Source organism: Hetaerina americana, unplaced genomic scaffold, assembly GCF_022747635.1.
Source record: "Hetaerina americana unplaced genomic scaffold, ioHetAmer1.1.p SCAF_4, whole genome shotgun sequence".
In the NCBI taxonomy this organism is placed as follows: Eukaryota; Metazoa; Arthropoda; class Insecta; order Odonata; family Calopterygidae; genus Hetaerina; species Hetaerina americana.
The window spans coordinates 18,103,428-18,121,386 of NW_027286985.1; the positions used below are offsets into that span (position 1 = coordinate 18,103,428).

A 17,959-nucleotide genomic window follows, 5' to 3' on the forward strand; every position below is an offset into this window, starting at 1 on the left:
CCCGCCTACTCCACTGCCCCTTCCCCCTTGCCTCCTCCCATCCCCTTTTCCCTCCAGTAACCATTCCCTCGGCGTAAAAGCAGGTCACACGTGTGTCCGTGCCCGGGGAGGCGGAGGGGTGGGGTCGGCCCGCTCACGTATAGCGGGCGGGAGTGTGGGGGATGATTGGGGGCGAGGAGGGAGTGGGGGTATTTGGGGGGTGGGTAGGCGATGGGGCGGGGTGGGGGAATGAGGTGGTTGGTGCATCGTTGCTGTGTGGCCCCTCTGTCGGACGGACGTCTCGGTGCCTGCCCCGGGTCTCCTCCCCCCGTCGCCCCTCTTCCCACGCCCCCCGCACTCCCCCGCTCCCCATCCCGCCCGCCTCCTTTCCCTTTCCTCTTCCTCTCCATTATGCACGCTCTGCACCCCCTCTCTGCCCCCTCGCCTCTCTTCTCGCACCGCCTCACCACCCCCTCTGCCCCACTCTATGTCTCCTCCACCTCCCTCCCCCGACCCTTTCCCCCTCCGCTTCGCTTAGTCTCGCCTCCCATCTCATCCTTCCTTCGCTCGTACTTCTTCCCTCTTTTTAACCTCTCCTCCCTCCCCCACCCTTTTCCTCTCCCATTCTCCTTCCCTCCCCTTTATCCGCTCACCGTCCACGCAATCTCGTCATCAAAGTATTGCTCCCATCTCTCCCTTCCCCCTCCCTCTCTTTCTCTCTCTCCTACCCTCCCCATCATCGGCGTTTTTTTATCTTCTCTACGTGTATGTGCGGGTCTCGAAAAACTAGCGAAGAGGAAAAACTGAAGCTGCTTCCCGGGAAAAATGTGCATGCTCAGTCGCGGTGAACCCCAGTCGCTCATTCTACATCGGGGTTTCTTAAAACCGTTGGACCCTGGTGTTTAGAAGTTAAAAGTACTTTCCTCTGATGAAAACTGTTTAATGCCTTCTGAAAAAGTAAGCATTTTGTTTAAAATTTCAATGTTACCCCAAAATGATTTAAATATGAGTTTGTTGGTGCGTGTTCGTAATTGGCACAGTTGTATAATAATATATGTAAATATTTGCGAAGTGAAAATAGAAGTATGTAAAGCATTTGATGATGGCTTAAAGTTTGAAAAGAAGAACTCTCTTCCTCGATTGTTCATGGAAACTGTCAAGTTGTTGCATCAGAGTGACCTTTTTTTTCAAAAAAATACATAAGAAAGATATATAGTATATCGGGTGGGATCCCTGTGATTGCCCCGCGGATCGATCCACGAGCGGCCATCCTCCCACTCCTTATTTTGGTGGTATTTCACCATTGTCTCCCTTGAAAATGCGTGGGCCAAAGGCATCGTGTTTTTATTGAGTGGCTTGTTTAAGACTCGTTGTAACGGTCTTTTCTATTTAATTTTTTCCTCTTGCATATTCATGGTGGAGATTTCACGGATGCGTAGCTGGGTAACCAAAATGGATTGAGCGAGAAGAAAGCTCCGGGTGCATTTGCCTTTACTCGTGCCCACGACAATTCGGAGGGTATTCATTCATCCTAATGGGGGAATCTTGTCGAAAACGTTATTGGTTCATTCGGTTGAAATTTTCATGCTCGTTATGAATTCACAGCGTTTGGTGACCGTTAGGACACGTGAAATTATGTGCAGCGTACGATGCACGTTTTCAGAAGGGCAAACGTTTGTCGTTTCCGAAGCGCGCCAAATTATCGAAGAGAGCGACGCTGTGTCGAGATGGCTTCTTAAATTTTTTTCAACAATTTTTTAAAATTCTTTTGGCGTATTCCACGACCCCATTTCTCGTGGTATGTTCCCGTTTCCGTGTCCGCGTGGGTGGACCGCCCGAAACCAACCGAGTCATAACGTGCGGCCGCCATTACCAGTTTATTGCTCGCCACTCCCACGGAGGCGCATTTCTGCACCTTGGTAAAGCTGCACTTTGGCAGACCTCTTTGGCGATAACTCCCCACGGTATGTGGTAAGCCCCCAAGGGGTAGTTTCTTCGGGGCCTAAGAGCGCACTTGGTGGGGTGTTTGTTTCTGTGGAGACGCCGAGCGTCGGCCCTGGATGGAGCGCGTTGCAGATGTACCAATCTGGGGAATTTGACTGGACGATGTGAAGAAGTTATAAACATTCCGTCCTCCTTATTTCATGGACATGTCAGAGAACGGAGACGAACAAGTTCACAAATGTTATTTCCTTTCCCTTGTTTACGGCTGGCGTCCTATATTCCCTCAACAAGCCCAGGCAGTGTGGCGCTCGGGCTATCGGATGGGATTTAGGCTTGTGAGAGTTCGTATTCAAACTAACTGGATAGGGCGATATTTTTTCGGGATTTTTTTGGAGTAACATATAAGTGCAGATGTGTCGTGCAAGTTGTCCATGCAAAACCTTCCTTAACCGGTAGAACATAAATAATAATAATCAAATGCAGGACTATTCAGAATGCAATTTCAAAGATCGAACAATGAATGGGTGTTAGAGGTACTTCGACGCGGCGATAATTAACCTGTGTATCAAGGAATACCTGGTGTATCATTTACGCCATACGTCGATTATATCGTCAGTATAGTTTTTTTAATCTTATCGTGTATCCTACCTACCTAATACTCTTCAAATCAGTGATAATAATCGATCGACCTTTGGCGTTATCCTTCTCTTTAAATTGTCCATAATAGTCGCAAGACTTAAAATATCGTTTCGATGAATATCCCATTACTCTACCCTAGTGGCGGTAATGGTTACGAACGGCCCTTAATGCTCCCCCACCTGCCGCACTCCCGTGACAATCCTCCATCCCAGTCTCCTCACGGCGGGCACGGACGCGGCATTGGAAGTTGGAAGGGAGGGGGTGGGGTTTCGGAGAGAGAGACGCGCACCCCCTCTCCCCCTCCTGTCAGAAAAAAAACGAGTCCGCCTCCGACCTCCACTTTCGAGTGCACCGGAGAGAGAGATGGATGAGTCGGCCCTCGATGCATTCTTCCTCCTCTCCCCATCCGTACGCACACACCGAGAAACCGTCCTCCCCACCCCCTCCTCCACCTACTCCTCCCTCCCTCCCTCCTTCCAACAGTCACGGAGTTCTGTGACCTTATTCAGTGCTCCGGGAGACACGTGTGGGAAATCCTCTCCTCCTCCACCTATTCCATCATACCTCTCTCTCCTCTCACTTTCTTCTCGAATCTCATCTCACCCCGCCGTCCTCCTCCTCCTCCTCACAATGAACTCACCACTCCCACGCCACCCTCATTTGAGCCTCCCCTCCCACCGTATGCGAGACTCCCGGTACTTGGCTCCCTGAGAGATTGGGTGGTACACTCCTTATTCAATACAGTTAAAAGTTCTAAGTAGTACTTCAAAGGAAAGTGGCGAGTGGATTTATGATTTTCGATGTTAAAGACAAAGGGGACCGACGCCAGCACTGCTGACGGCGTACAGTTAAAAGCGGGGAAATTTTGTTATGTCTATCAGTGACATAGTTTTCGGTATCAATATTTATTCTCCGTTCAGGCGAAATCTATATGCGTTAAAGGGTCAATGTGAAGCGTATGAAATTAAAATAAATAAAAACGCGATAGAAATGGCATATCTTGGTATAAATGTGTGATTCCACCCATGTCAAGCAGGATGTCGTGTTTATGGAACGTTTGTAGTGGTTAGTTCAGCTTAAAACTGGTCAACTTATAACGAGAAAATTTGTCGATTGTAAGTACATATCATGGCATTGATTCGCTTGTACGTGTTTTCCATATGCACGGTGGTGAACGAGTTGGGTTCCTTTAGGTAGTTCAAGCGGCTTGACTTCTTTGTATTCCCAGTGAGAATACCGGTTCACCTTTTGGGAAGTGTATTGCTGCCTTGTTTCCAGGGTTGGTCTTGCTTGCTTTTACAAAGTGAAGGCTTCTCAGTCAACGTAAATGTCCTTTCTGCTCTTCTCAAAGAACAGCTAAATTTCATGCTCTTGAACTTTATTTACCTAACCGTTAATAAAGAAGTGAGGGCAGTCAGATTAAGGACTAATTTGTTAAGCGATCATGTCTTACATATTTTTCCACTTATGAGATATAATGCGTTGAGTTGTTCGATTAACTCGCCCAGTTCATTCAAACCAACCTCCAGAGACATGTCAAAAATTTTCCTTTACCTGATTAATCCCCTTGTAACTGGATGGCATTTATTCCCGAAAGCAAACCAGGAGTGGTGGCGGCAGTATGTCTTGCACTACAGGATTTTGTTCGTGTGAGCACGTGAGAGTTTCGGTCTATTTCGAGTTATCCGCCTTCGAAATGCCTGCGATTGAAATCGGAAAAATTCTCACCCTGGAATATGTGACTTAACCGTTCCGTTCCGAGGCGATCTGAACTGATTACATCTAACTCGGTGCGCGGTATCTAATTTATTCACTACTTCTCCATCTATTTAGAGTTAACCGTTCCGTTTTCATCCGTACCAGCAAGCGACATGCTCCCGTCCCGTATAATCCCGAAACATGATACACGTGACGGGATAAGGTTGGTTACCTTATTCGGGTTTGATCCCCAATTCTATATTTCGGTAATGTGCGCGGGGAATCATTGGAAGCAATCGAAATCTCCTGGCGCAGTACCTTCCCCACTGCTGTGAAAATCAAGTCGGATCAAACGCACTCTCATCAGAGAGCGCACACTAATTATTTATGGAAGCGTGAAGCCCTGTAATATTTTTCATTGATTGAATGTTTTCTGCTCCTTGAAATTTGGGAGGTTTCCAAGATCCGTCGCATTCCGGATTGTTAGCATTTCATAAGTTCAGTGTATAGCGTTCGGAGAATGAAAGAATGATCGTGACGGCATTAGCAACACTTCAGATAAGCTAGAACACGTTTTAATTATTTTATTGGATATCAATCGCTCAGGAGGCCTGCTGTTTTCTTGTATGGAAATTCTCATCGAAGTCACGTGGAAGGAAAACTAAATTATCGTAATATAGTTACATTTTTTGTGGCAATGAAAATTGTGCGCGTGTTGTTTACTGCCTGGCATTGCTTAGGCTTTCCCCGCCACTTTTACTCTTCTGAGATTGATGTTATACGATGCTTATGCATGCGTGTTTAACAACTATTTACGTGAATAATGCGTAATAATCTGCTTTGGCTCACCTGTTAAACACCGCACTAGGTGCTGCTAGATGGATTTGGCAGTTGTACGTATCCTCAAACTCCGCCGTGAATTACGTTCCTGATTTCATTGTCAGGTTGTAACTAGTATTTTTACTTTCCTAATCCTTCCCTGCTCGATTTAATATTCCCCTGCCGCCGTGGCCTCGGATTTATTATGATGAAGTAATCACTTTAAATTTTAAATATCCTTCGTCCCTATTGTATTTGCTTCGTTTCATTTGCTGCGTTCTCCAGTGAATATTTATTGCCCAGAGCTTTCACTTTTTCCCGGTTCTAATTCAACCGTGGGTTTTGTTTGGGATCTCACTTTTTCGTGCCTTCCTCACACGTGTGGATGGTATTTTAAAAATTCTTTGAGACTTAATCGTTGCATGGAGTGAAGGCGTCAAAAAAAGACGTTTTGGACTGTTGACGTTGCGTCGAGACCAGGATTAATTCCTATTTACTCCAATGCAACGAATTTGTCATCGATTCGACCAACCGACGAAAACAAATCCCGAGACCACTTCCGCAGATCAATGGTGACTGATCGATGTAAAATTTGGCTCGAAGCATAATATAACTTGCTTGTCCTTAAAGGAAATCCTCCCGCCGTCACCAAAAACCTTCCCATGTGCCCAAGGGGTTGCATGCAGTCCTGCGACGGGCTCCGTGCATTTATCAAATCATCCATGCCTCCGACGCGTCAGCTCGCAGTGTGCTATGGGATTCACATCCGATGATGTGAATCCCAAAGTTTGGTCGAAAAGGAAGCCACTTTCATTTTATTTTTCCATTTGGTTCTCATTTCTAAATCTGGAATGGAAGGATCGGAAATGGATCACATTAAAAGGAGGAGAGAAGGAGAGGGGGTTGGGAAATATGGGGGTAATGACGGAAAAAATGAGCGTTTTAATGCGCGCTCGTTGCGTGATGCACATGTCTTCAGTGGCCCCGACGACGCGGCTTTCCAGTCATTCATTCACTCGCGTTATCTCCTCTCTTTTAAGTACCGAGCGCGACCATGGCTTTTTTTCATCGCCCCGCCCCCTCACTCTACCGCCCCCCCCCACCTTCACTCCTTTCCCCCCGTGCCGCTCGGTGCACCTCGCCCTCCGCGACCCCCTCGGCTTCCTCTCCGCTCTCTCCCCAACCCTCCCTCTCTTCCGTCTCTCGAACTTGTGTGTGACTGTGAAAAATCTCCACGAATCTTTCATATTCCTCTTTCCCCCTCTTCCCCCACCCCCCCGTTTCCCCTCCCCCCATCCAGCCTCCCCACTCTCCCCGCCCATCCTCCCTTGGCGGATTTGACGAAATTGATGCCCTCACAATTTCCCATTCGCCTTCCACCCCATCCATTTCCGCTCCCTTCCCATACTCTCTCTCTTGCCACCTACCCTTGTCCCCAGTTCCTCCGCTCCATCCCCCATCCCCTTTCGTCAACCCTCCTTTCCCCAGTCCTCGCCTTTTCCAACTGACGACGAACGAGTCCGGGACTTTTGCCTCCTTTTTTCTGTTTTCCCTTTCTTCTCCGCCCCCCTCCCAAATGCTCTCTCGGCCTTCTCTCTCTCACCTCTCTCTCTCTCCCGCATACCCCCCGCCCTTCTCGCTTCTCTTGAGAGAGTTGGGATGTTTAAAAAATCTGGGCGGGCCCCCGTTGGCCGAAAAAGTAATTTTTGTTTACAGGGATGGGAGGATTCGACGTGTCGGAATGAGACCCCTCTATCCCGCTTGCATTTCCGTGCAATTATAAAAATAATGCCCTTTGAATTGCATACTTCGAGCCGAGGGTGCCGAATTGATAATCTAATGTGATGAGTTGCGTTCTTATTAAATGGGTTCATCGAGCAAATATTGAATTAGTATGATTCCGTGAAGACTCTTTTTCTTACGATTCACCCACACTTAGTGCTAACTGGACACACTTACGATTTATTAATAATCTTTTAATTTTAAAATATGTGGTAAGAAGTTCGTCGATGTAATTATTTCTCAAATTGCCTTGAAGTCTTGTTCCGTACGCGTATACAAATAACCATGATGCCGCCCTGTTCCTTTAACCATGTTAAGGGTTCATTAAAGAATGGACAGTGTAGATGATGGAGAGAGACTAAGAAACATGGCTCCGCCTTTAGAAGATAATGAGTGAATGCGGTGATAATATTATCTCATAATATTCCCAATTGTAACGGATAAACGATTTCTGGTGATGAATGAGAAGTTTTTCATTTTCCGAACCTGGGAATAGCTTGTCTTCGAATTCACGGTCATGGAATATATCGCATATTACCCATACATACATATATATATATATATATATATATATATATATATTATTCAATAAATTCGTTTCCTTGAATGAATACGCGAAATCTGCATCTTTCGGTTCACATTTGTCCTTTTTTGATGAATTCCTGGCCCGGATAGATATCTTTGGCTCCCAAGAGGAACTGTTGTTCCGGAAGTTTTAGAAGCCATACCTCTCTCATGCCTGTCGGTGGAAGCACACGACTTGCGTGGAAGACTCAATCGAAGTGTCTCGAGCTTTTGAGTCTTCGTTCCCCGTCGCCCGATTCTCTTCCTCCGCTTCGGAGAAGAGAATCGGCATCCTTGCATCGCTTTCCGCAGTAGTGCCCTTGCGGAAGGAGTTGCTCCCTTGTTTCTTTTATTTTATACGGGTTCGCGGAATCGCATGTACCTCCTCCCGTCCTTATTTTTCTAATCGGGGTCGCGTCATTCTGTCCACATTTTCCTTGTTTTCCGACTCCCGAAGGTGATCTCTTCCCCGAAACTCTCATTTTTATTCGACTCGCGGAAGATTGGGTGTACGATTCACTTTGCAATTCACTCCCGTTTCGATTCCATTCGCCCACTCATCATCCAAATGCGACTAAAAATTACTCTGCCCGAAGTCGTGTCGTCATCTCGTCAAGACTCGTGACGACGCTATATCGCTGTCATCAGTAGGAATTCGTCGGGAACGATTCACAACGTTATTACGAGAGATGACAGTTTCATCAACTGGCGCTACCGAAATGCATGCGACTTTTTGGGGCCAATGTTGTTATCTGTTGTAATGATGGCTGTTATTGGTGCCTTCGGCTTTTATAGGTTGTCAGTCGAATGCGATCTCGGCGTGGTTGTTGTGTAGATTATTTCGACGCCTTGGAATCTTCGATTTCCGTCGCATTCAATTATTTGATAACATCTCGCACTCAACGGCAAGATGCATTCAGCATATATTTTAAGATTCGGCGATAGGCTATATGCTAAGTCGCCGTATGCCTACCTAATTATAAACAAATTTGCACTTTTCTACAGAGTACAAATTTGTTTCTCATAATGACGAACTTCCATTACATCTCGCCTGAATCTGTTGAATCTATACCTAATGATACTATTTTTTATTTTGCCATTGTTGTTTCCTTCAATTTCATTGTTTTCCTGCGTGTATTTAATTTACGCCAGGCCTTTACTTTGTCTCGCGGATATTTTCCATATTTTTAATTTTTTAGTGTCATGTACTCGTACCGAATTTAGCTTAAAGTCTTCTAAAATCGTTTCAGTCACTCAAATATTTTGTCAAAAAAGAAAGGTCTTTTTGAGCGATCTATACTAAAAAAATGTTGGGCTCTCTTATCCCTCGTAGGTCACTTCTTTGGTTGCACTCTATTCGTGTGATACCTTATCCGTCATGCATGAAGAACTAGCGGACGAGGTGGAAGATGTTTCCACGCTTGGAAACGCGAACTTCCTTCTCGCTAGATCACGTGGCATAATCGTCCCATAATTAACGGATTTATAGCAACTGGATCATTCTTTACTTGCGTGGTTAGGTTTACCTTGGACGTCGCTGCATGTGTGGTTATTTGATTTCTCCTCGTAATTTGTGGTATGACGAGTCAAGTTTTTGGAAAACAAATTGTTATGCTCCGTGTCAATGCTCTTAATATCCACTTAACTACTAAGGGCATTTCCTTTTAAAACCCGGAAAAAACTGACGCGCATCGATCGAGAGATTTTAAAGGAATCTTTTTTTATGCTCCATATGACCCGCGATGTTTTCCTGGGATCCTCTCCAGGCATCAGAAAGTTAATCCAGTTGAAGATTCCACGAAATAGTTATATTGTATTTTCAGCGAAATTCGGAAAGGACGAATAGCTTAACTCAAAAAACTCGATTTCCACAAATTAAAGTTCAATCTTAAGATGCATGCCTTTTCTTTATTGCTCGGGACTTTTATTGAAAGGCGCTTAATTACCTCCTCAATTAAATGTCGTCTGTTATAGTGTTGTTAACGTTTCCCGCGACCTTATTCACATGTTAGATGGAAATCGGCATTCTTTTATTATACCCTCCTGTCATGAAAAATAATCTCTATTGCGACTTTAAAATGCAGATAAAACTGTTTTTTAAAGAATGAATGGCATTTTCATCCAGGCTGATAATTTACATACATATTATTACTATCATGGTACCGCCAACAATTTTCTCTTTTTCCGGATTCGAGCATGGTTATGAAGTTATGTCATCCTTGATTCTGATGATGAATATGATCCTAACCCTTACATCCTTGTTACTATCCCGAAGTCATGCCAATTTCGTCTTGCATTTCTATTCAATGCTCCAAAAATTCTTCAGTAAAATTTTTTTTCTACCCTGTTGGTTTTGGTGTCTGCCACTTCTTTCCGTTGCGTTGGTAATCTTTGAGCCGCATGTTGCTGTTGACCGCTCCCTCGTCGACTATGTGTCCTCGCTCCCCTGCGCCTTTCCGGCCATGGGAGGTGGAAGGGGAGCGTACTCCTCCCCCCTCCCGAAATCCACCCTCCGCCCGGGAAAACAATGCACCGCCGTGCTTATTAATCACCACCACCAACACCCGCCCCCCTCCTCTCCCCGTCCCCGCGTATCCGTGCCCCTCGGGGCTCACATGAACTTTTTCCCCTCTCCTACCTCCTTCCTTTCCGCCCTCCCGGCCCCATCCCACGGGGAGACGCCATGCACGTGTCTGGCAGTCACCCAAGAGCTTCTTGCCTCCATCCCTCCCTCCACTTTCTCCGTCCCACCGAAACCAACCCACTCCTTCCTCCACTCCACCTCTTCCACCCCTTTCGGCTCACGGGCTCGTATTCCTGAATTCCGATAATCGCTTCGTTTCGAGTGCACCGGGTCGTGTGTGCATGAGAGTGACTGTGTGCGCGCCGCCCCTGCCCGCTTCACTCTCCTGTCTCTCTCTTTCTCTTCGCCCCCTCCCCTTTTTCGCCCACCTGCTCGCTCTCTCTCCTCCCTCCCACCCACTCCTCGCCGGCTCTCTATCTTTCTCACCCGCTGGACACGCACGCACAGCATCACCGGCGACCAGGAGAGGAATTCGTCAATCGGAACCGAGGTCCGTTGTTCTCCGCCCCCCTCCTCCGCCCTCTTGCTTCCCCGCCAGCCTCGCTCCCCCGCCCCCTCTCCACCTTTTTTACACCCAGTCAGAGCGATGTTTTCTATCCCGGCGGGTTTTTTGTGCGATCGGTTCGCTCGATTATTAAAAATTGTTGTTCCCCGTTCGTCTTTCATTTTGCTTGAGGGGCGGGTGGAGGGTGACAGGCCGGGTTGTTTTTTCATTCAGGCCCGTTCGGGATATGAGTACAAATGTAGTTGACTTGTGAGTTGATTGGTGGTCCATTTTTCAAAGACACATGTTAATTTATAAGTCCACTTGAAACGACCGTGGACGCAATCTTAAGGATTCTAAATCACGTATGCTGTGAAAAATATGCGCGAATGTGTGGGGTCAAAGAATTGTATCGATCACGTTGTCTGTGTGAAAGCTGTGTTGAATCATTATTTGGCTAATAGTTTCAAGAGGCGGACCGAATATAAGTTTAGGTTACCGGATTTAGTTAAGGTTGCAGGATTTTCCACCCAGTGCACCCTACTGCACCCAGTGTGTGAACAGAGTCAAATTGTGACGTCTGGCGTCACAAATTGTGACGCCTACGTCACAATTTGGCTCAGTGTTTTTCTATTAATTGGAACAATACTTTCAAATAAATGCCCCCACCCCCTAAGGGAATGGAACCTGATTGGTATGGAATTGGTGATTTTATACTGATGCTCTGCGAAATATACGCAGTATAGGCGCGAATTCCAGTTGTATTTTTAATAATTTACTACATGTTGCTTTCATTGTGATTATTTCACTCATAGGTTGTTGCTCTCGCCATTATTCGCGAGAAAGATTCAGGTACAAGCGGAATGCACTGCGAACGTCAAAAGTTGATGCGATTTCTGGAATCTGGTGAATGTTACACAGTGTCATTGAACCAGTTTTTTCAGTGATAAAAGGAAAAATAAAAATGCTTTGAATTTTTTACATCCAGTGGTAGGCGTCGTGCATTTCCACTGTGAATACTTACTTTCAAGGGTCTGATGCCAGGTTAAGCCCTAATGTATCAGTGAAATATCCCGCAGCATGACGTGTTATTGGTCCGGTTTTAAGCGCCGGGACAACGCGTCTTCGTTGGCCAAGTATCTTTTTTTTCTAATTGGTTCGCCGAGATCTGCGTGTGCCGTTTTTCTCTCTATCCGCGTCAATTCATTTCGAAACTCCCATCGACAGCGTTCCACGAGAATGGATTGTTTTGTTTGGATCTTACGCCTCGCGCAATGAGTGTCTCCTGATAAGAGCTGGATGCCACGGTCGGCCTCAAAGTCGGTATCACGTAATGCTTTCGACGCGGTGGGATATTTTCGTTCGTCCTTGTGTGCGAGACCCATTGGATTAGGATTTTCAACGTCTCCTCCTCCGCAGGTTTCTGAAGCAGCCGCGTCGAATCTTATTTCTTCGCGAACGACAGAGTGATGGGTGTCCCCCAAAGCATTTTGCTTCCACCTGCTTCATTCTCCCCCTTCCACTCGATTCGTTTTGCATTCTTTTTAATGCTCCTACCCCCCAACTCCCCTCCGCCTTCCTCCTCCTCCCCCTAAAGGCGTCTATCGCCTCCCACCTATTTTAATGCGCGGTTGGAGAGGAGCAGGGAAAGGAGCCCTTTGAATGCGACGCAGTAGCGTAGCTTGCCTCGTGACGCCGTAACCATGTCCTGTCCATCAACGTTAAGAGAGAGAGAGAGATACTTTTTAGTTCCGAAAAAATTCGGGCATTGCTTGTGCATTGATAGTGTATTAATGGAAAATGGGCAATGTGAAATATAATTTGAAGAACTGCGGGTGATGGCGCTACAGTAACTTTTAACGGAGTCGTCCGTTAATTTTCATTAAAAGGCAGACATTTCAAAGTGCAAAAATCATTCGCCTTGACTGGGATCCCAGTAATTTTTACACTCTGAAATTTCTGCATTTTAATGATAATTTGATCGCAGTTCTGTCGTATTATTTTATTGTTAATCGTCAGCGACAAGCGGTTTCAAGAGAAATTTCCGACGAGAAAAAGATTTACGCCGTTTTAGTAAATCAGTATCAGTGGTAATAAAAGGTGTGTTATTTCTGGGTTTTTTAAATCATAAACAGTATAATCAATACTGGGAGAAAAAGCTTGTCACTCGGTGAAGCTATCGGCCGTGTGATGAGATTATTTGATCAACCGAGGGGCGGAATTATGAATTCATATCGGATTTAGTTCTCAAATGCAGATGGTCGAACCCTTTCGAAGAAAAACTGACCGATCTCGCTAAATAGATCCGGAGGAGAGGAACATATTTTGATATGAATATTTCTGCAATCCTTATTTTTTTTTGCTCCCACCGATTTTGGGGATATCGTTCTTTAAGGCTCATATGATGGCGATGTTTCTCAGTCACATTGACGTACGTATTTTAGGATACATTATTTCGCATCATACCCGCTGATTCTGAAGCAACCCGTCGGCTCACAGGTCAGATACCCATCTCTGTACTTCTTCAGCGGGAAAAGAGAAGGGTGCCTTCACGGAATGTGATCATTGGTTTTCAGTAGTCATTTTCTTCTAAGCCTCTATCAATAATGTGTGGCCGGAATTAGGTGTACGAAACAGCTTGAAAATTATCGATCTGACCCACTCGGCAACTTATTCCTCACCTGTGGACTTTCGCAAAAAAGGGACGATTTGGTGGAATTCTGATTTTAATTCGATGATTAAGATATTGTGGACAAGAATCCGTCCCGAAATTTCGACGCTTTGCATTGTACCCAGTTTCTCGTGTTTCCCCGTGACACTGCCCGAAATACCTCGATGCCGCCACACTGTTCCCACCCCTTCCTCCACCCCCGGCCCGTTCCCCTCCCCCCGCCACCACCTATCTCCCCGTCGCGCATAATAGCAGTGCTTCCATTCCTAAGGCGGCGGCAGCTCGTTTCCTTCCTCCCGTCTCCTAGGCAACGCCGCTCATCCCAAGTCCCGCCGACAAGAGAGTTACTCTCGGCTCGTCGCTTGTAAACACGGCGATTATTACGCAAGCATTTCAAGGACGAGGGAAAGTATAAGGAGGATTTTCACTCGGCCGCCGCCGGAGAGTGATCTCCCCAAGCGTGAAAAAGTGGGATGGTGGGTGAGGGAGGGTTGGGGAGAGGGGTGATTGTTAAGAGGGGAGGGTGGCTTGCACTCCCACCTATTCCCCACCCTCCCTATCTACTTCCCCACCTCCTCCCTACCCCCACCCGTGCCCCTCATCCCCCCGAACATCCCGCAACAGTCGTCATCCCCTTAGGATTCGAGCGCCCTCGTGGTCGCCTAGGCGATATAATTTTGAAGAAATTCGCTTCGTTTCCATCTTTTTTTTTGCGCTGATATTTATTTTCTTTCCGGATCGTGATCGACGTCGACCCTCGGTCCTCCTTTCCCGTCAGCGGCGCATTGCTTCGGGGCCTCTAATATATCTGACTGCCGAATGCTTCGTTCCGACGGGTAGGCAAATTACCTATCCGATTTGGAGGCCACTTTTAGCCTGGGAATCATCACCACGCGATGCTCGAAGCCATCGACAGTCGATTCTTTCTTTATTTTCGTCTCCTCAACGCGTTCGCTGTGGAAGTGTGCGAAAATGTTCAAACGATAATTTCGCGTATACATTATAACACACATCTTCGAGGTCCGAAAATCGATGATCCAAGGAGCTAAAGCAGAGAAGAAGGCATATAGTACTCTTGATCGTAATCGGTGACGATAATTGGCATAAAACTTTTTATTTGGTGTACTCCTCGCTCAGTGTATTGCAAAATTAAGCATTGATCGATAGCGTGAGTTTGTTTGAGGAAGTGATGCCGATTCAGTCTTCAGTCAATCGGGAGTTTCCGCGTCCACTCAACCAATGAACGTCTGGTTTACTTCGCGGGTCAAGTGCTTGCAATTCATAACTTACGTGTGATCATCGAACGGGTACAACTGCAATGCATCACTTGGGTCGGTTTTATTATACTGCCGTGCGATTTCCCTTATCTTTTCCCCCTTTCAGAAATTTATCAATGAGGCGTTTCAAATGTTTCTCTCTTAAGGATTCGAGCTATTTTCCTCGAGGGAAATTGTGGGCGTGTTCCGGAAAAAAATGTTTGTTTAGCCTTCGTAACGGCTTCTTCGAAATTCGTTTCATGTAAAATAAGAAACGATTTTAAAATATGTAGGTGGTGGTTTCATTTTTGTTCATTCGATCAAACGTTTGCTGCTGGGTTTTTAATCTATTACACGCCTTATAAGTAAATTTTACCCTTTAGGGGCTTAGTTATGTTTTTCGTATTTTACAATTTTAAAGGTTCATGTAGGCCGAGAATTTTGGAGTTCCTTGCCAATGACCATAAACTATGATACACGAGCTCAGTGACTAATGAAAGACTCCTCTAAGATATTGCATTTCCAAATTACATTTGAAGTGTAGAAGTAAAGGATTCTAAATAAAGTTGTATTGGCTCTAATTTGATCATTCTGAGAGAGAGGTGTTGTGCAGTAAATAAACACTTGTAGTTTAAATAGTTTTACCAGGAAGTTAATGTATCACTCGTGGGATGTAAAATCACAAACCGTGGCCTAATTCTATGCTCCAAACTCGCAAGCTTGCAGAGTACAATCAAATTCTCCAAGCATCATTGCAGTGCCCTTAAAAATCGGGGACTTCATTTACCAGTGATTTTATCCACTTATCTGGTATTGTAGCAATTATTCTCTCCAGGTATACGCATGTGTTAACTCTAACCGTGCATTTATACGAGAATGCATTTTTCTTTTTCCCATCTTCATTCTTGTGCGTCGATGTCTCTGCAAGTCGGCATGTTAGCAGTCTCGCATTTTCATTGAATATGCATAAAGCTTGGTCGTTTTCTTAAGGCGTTGTAAAATATTTCCCAGTCAAATATTTGCCCATTGTGAGTTCAACGTTCTTGAAGGAAATGTTGAAAAAATCACCCTGCCGTCCTGGAGTTGTGGCCTTGGTTTTAATTCGAGTGGTAGCAAAATTGTTGGTAAGCCTCTTACCATTTTCCTCATTCCCTCTCGATCTCCCTCCCAACAACCAATCCGAAGATCTATTTTTATTCGTCCCCCCCTCTCTCCCAGCCTTTCCCCTCCTCACCTCCTCCCACCCACCCCCACTACTCCCTGCAAAACCTTTCCTGTATGCTTCTTTCTCACTTCCCATTCCGTGATCCCAAGGACGCGTCCTCGTGCCGAATTCTGGATTTTTTCGACTTCTTCCGGTCACGTGACCAGCGTGTGTGTGCGTGCGTCAGTGCGTATTTGCGATTGGGCGGGTTGCGGGAGCAAGTCGATTGTCGATCCTAAGCCGTGCCTCTCTCATACCTGTTGTATCCCACCCACTCCGCCACCGAAATCCGCGAGTGGTACTCCTTCGATTCGCAGGCCTCTTGATAAATGTCCGCTTTTAGAAATCAGTATTTCCATGGCTAATTCACTCGCCGTTAACTCCTGAAAGGATGGACGCAAACCATCATCACTTAATGCTCACCATTCAATAAAGACCTCGGCCATGATGTCGTTGCTCGTCACGTGATTAGACTTCTTATGGAAATCTGGCCGCATGGCATTACACGGATGACCCCTCTCGTGAAGAATGGAACTTGTAATGTATTTATTAAAACCCTGTATTCTAAAGCGTCGTCGTGCATAAAATTTTGAAAATTGCTTTAGAGCTAGCTAAGCAACCCTTCCACTTCTTGACTACGGCCAGTAGTCACTTGTAGAAGTTAGATATAGAGTTAAAATATTTTGGGAATTAACCATGAACACAATTATCAACCCGAAGATCGGTTTGGTATAGTTCACCGAATACTAAGACGGACGGCGTGTGAAATTCACATATCAGGGTAGGGGGGCAGTTTCTTTCCCTATGCCGATTATGGTTATCCAGGAAGAAAATCACACAGCTTTGGTTGAGCTGAGGGTACCCAGAGAGGCTTTGTCTTGGAATCGAACCCGAGCCCTCCGGTCAGTAGTCCAGTGCTCTACCCCTGGACTATTGGGAATGAGAAAGTTAAGATGTCCCCGGTTCATTTCCCCCTATGTGATTAACCCTCTATTTCGGCTTCCATTATTGTAGTCTGATGTATCTTTTGTAAATCATAGTGGTAATAATGATAATAATACTGAAATATTCAACTTTAAACGTATATTCTATGACGTAGCCTAACATATCATGCAGAATTGTAAAAATGTGGAAGTTATGAACTTGAGAAAATAGCGGAATTATCATTATTTTTTTTAGACCATGTAGTTCACATTATTAATTTACCACTTGACTGTATGGTAGGATCAAACAAAACTTACACAAATAGGTTTTGAATATTTCGTTTGTTTCAATTCGCAAATTTCAGCATCTGATAGCACCCAACCAATAAAAAAATGTCGGATTTGAATTCCAGATTGCCCATTTCTATCAAGAGACGTAAGGGAAATCTCAGCTCAGATACTTTTTCATATAAATGACCAAAGGACCAGTTCTAGTTGCCTTGAAGATTGATCCCCAGGTACTCCATAGGCAAATATTCCTCTTGATTTCATAATGGTTATTAATATTTAGTCATGGCATTCATACTTGTATATTTTTGTTTCGTTTTCTGTCTATTTTATTATTTAAATATTGACTCAATGATTATGGATCACTCTTGTTCGTCGCCGGTGATACGCAACCTGTTGTTATGGTTCCAGATATAGATCGGCGATCATACATTCATTTTTTTTAATTGTTTAAACCGGGATTAACCACTGAACATTCTGATAGGGCAAATCGTCGGCGTCGGCGTGCGATTCCCTGTTCGTAATGATATGAATAAGAGTGGAGGAAGGGATCTTATTTCTGTCTCTCTCTTCGAAGAGAACGCTTATGTGGGTGTCGAGTGTTTAAATTTACGATCTCCTTGTATCCATCGGCCAAGTGGGTCAGGGTCTCTTTCCCTCTTATCATAATGTCGTGTTCCCCCATTTGCGCCGCCCCTGAAGTCGTCCCCGCCACCCATCCTCCTCCTACTACCCTCGTCCACTGCTCGAGTGGCCAGATGATGAGGTGTCGACGTGGGAGTGAAAAACGCCCGTGATGCGGGATGATAGCGTGTGATTGCGACCATCGTTGTCTCGGCATGGCTTGGTCTCCCTCCTCCTCTTTTTGCCATAATTTTCACTCGCCGGAGGAAGTAGGGGTTGGTTTCGCAACGGCGGCGGTGGAGAAACGCACCGTTCAGATTGCATGTAAAGTAAAAAGCGCTGTGGATGACGAGAGAGAAAATTAATAAACGTTGCACATGATTCACGGATTAGAAAGTTTTCGACGTCTAACGTTTGGGACGTCATTGTCATCCTTGTGCGCTCGTTTCAAAATGCTGTTACTGGTACCAGACAATTGGATTGTCGTCATTCGACCTTCA

At 45.4% G+C, this 17,959-nt stretch overlaps 1 protein-coding gene across 2 annotated transcripts in view; it reads left to right on the forward strand.

Annotated features, from left to right (window-relative positions):
* The window catches only part of ftz-f1 (ftz transcription factor 1), a 562,461-nt gene that overhangs the window by 510,690 nt on the left and 33,812 nt on the right, over positions 1 to 17,959 (forward strand). The window lies entirely within an intron of this gene.